The sequence below is a fragment of the Bremia lactucae genome, linkage group LG6, assembly GCF_004359215.1.
Source record: "Bremia lactucae strain SF5 linkage group LG6, whole genome shotgun sequence".
NCBI classification, from domain to species: domain Eukaryota; phylum Oomycota; class Peronosporomycetes; order Peronosporales; family Peronosporaceae; genus Bremia; species Bremia lactucae.
In genome coordinates this window covers 6491658-6494275 of record NC_090615.1, presented here as the reverse complement: position 1 = coordinate 6494275, position 2618 = coordinate 6491658, and positions in this window count along the sequence as shown.

The window sequence follows — 2618 nt, the reverse complement described above, 5'->3', positions numbered from 1 at the left end:
GGAGATAGACCGTTCATCGTATATACGGACCGTGCATCATTACGCACGGCCGCAAACAGCCCATACCTCTCGCATAGAATGGCGAGGTGGCTATCCTTCTTCGCAGAGTATAACTTCTCCGTCGAATATAAACCAGGACGACTTAATGTCATCGCTGATGCGCTATCACGCCGACCCGATTTCGAGTCAGCAGTGCACTCCACACTGAAAATAATCTTACTGCTGCAACACTCACTACGAGGTTTCCGTCATCAACCCTAGTTGATGACATAAAGAAAGCCTACGCAGAAGATAAAGACCTTCTATGTTTGATGGATCATTAAATGAGTCCGTCCGATAATTTTTTTACAGATCTACCGGATTTGTATCGATCGTCATTTCATCGATACACGACACGTAACGGCTTATTGAATTATACAGCCGTTACCGGCGACACCCCACGGGTCGTCGTCCCAACTTACAATGATTTGCGCTTGCGCATCATGTATGAGTGTTACGATGCTCCAACAAGTGGACAACGTGGACGCGAGAAGACTTACCTCACAGAAAGTTGCGACTTTTACAGGCCCCGCCAGTATCAGTTCGTACGCAAGTACATTTGTGCTCGCGAGGTATGTCAACGAGTCAAGCCTGGTCTTTCATCCCGTGCATTTCTCCAACCTCTACCACTTCCGGCAGAGTGTTGGCAGTCCGTATCTATGGACTTCGTCTTCGGATTTTCCGACGACGACCACAAAAACAATGGAATCCTTCTTTTTGTAGACAGATTCAGCAAGATGGTACATCTTGCTGCAGTACCAGAGTCAATTACAGCTCATGTTGTGCCCGTGCCTTTATTGACACGGTATTCAAACTCCATGGGTTACTCGTGAATTGGGCTCGGATAGAGATCCAAGATTCACGGCGGAGTTTTGACAATCCGTGTTCCGATCTCTTGGAACACGGCTGAGTATGTCAATATCCGATCACCCAGAAACGGGTGGTCAAACAAACGCGTAAATCGCGTCCTTGAATAGACACTTTGAGGTTACGTCCAATCGTATTCAGATTGGAGCGAGTTTTTACCGATGGTGGAATTTGCCATCAATAATTCGGTGCATGCGTCTACAAAGCGTACACTTCTTTGTGAATGGCTTACGCCATCCTCGCTTACCCACCCAATTAGAGGGATCCTCTAATTTAAGGGGGGGGGTGGACTCGCACGAGCAAAACCAATTCTGGCTCATGCTCATCACGCCTCGAAGTTAACAACGACGCGAGTGATGTCAATGTCGACGCAATCGACATTGAAGATGAGAAAACTCTCATGGCAGTGCGCACAAAGCGCACTGAAAAAAGACAAAACAAATGAGTCAGCAGAAGAATTTCTGCTAACTCGAGAATCAGTAATCCGTTTCGCACAGGAACCCATTGCTAACGCAGTCGCCCGTCAGAATCGGAACGCAGACATTGATGGAAGAGCAAACGTTCTTTCATTTAAAGTTAATGACCTAGTACTACTATCTACGGGAAACTTACCTAAGCGTGAAGTCACAAATGTGGGTAGCAGTAAACTACTACCCAAGTTCATTGGGCCTTTCCGTGTACTGCATCGAAGAGGCAATGCGTACACAATTGAATTGCCACGTAGGATGCGTTCGCATCCTACGTTTTACGTTGGTCGGCTCCGCCCGTACCATCAGTACGCAGTTTCTTCCGAGGACGGATTTGACCACCCTTTTTAAGAATCCCCAGAAGATTCTTGTGATCGCGAACCAGATTCTCATGTTGAACCTGAAGATCAATATTAAAAACAGCACAAAAAGTCGCACTCTTAAAAGAAGATATAATAAAGCTGGAATCAGTACCTATAATTTCATTTAAAGCCTTAGGGTTATCCATTCGCTCCTTGCGCCTTGTACTATTTTTGAGTTGCATTTTTTCCGTATCTAAATCATTCCTCTGTTGGCAATAAAGGCAGTTGTTTTATAGCATCTGCTTTTATGGTCAAATCCCCAAGGAGCAAACCAAACAGAAGATCATGTAATCAGACGTCAATTACAAATTTCTGAAGGTACTTCTTTTAAACTTTTACTAAGATCAAACGCTTTATATTATTTTTAGCTTCAAGATTCAAAAATGTTTCTCATGCCGGTTCCGAACATCGTCGAAACTACGATGAGCTGACGACAGCTCATCCCGAACAGCATGACACTTCCGTTCGTACTCAAACATGGAGTACGCACTAGTCAAACGGTCTTCCAACCGCTCGATATTGAAACCTGCACCGCCTGCTCCAACGAGCGACGCTTGCCGTGCTCGTGATCTAGTTTCTTATCCATATAATTTAGGAAATGCTCGATTTTGTCGATCTTCGACATTAGATCCGACACACGGTTCGTTTCTAATTTTCCCTCCACCACAACCATTGGTGGATTCCCACGGTAATCAGATTTTCCTAGTGGAACGTATCCAGAACCACCGTGGTGTGAAGGGGCAGTGAACGAATTATCTTGTTCGCTGGCGTGGTCATCCACCTTCCCATGTCAGCTGGGAGCCTCGTTCCCAGCTGGTTGCTGACGTTGAGGGCCTCGTCAGTAAGCATGACGAGAACCATCCGATGGCTCAGAAGGCCCATC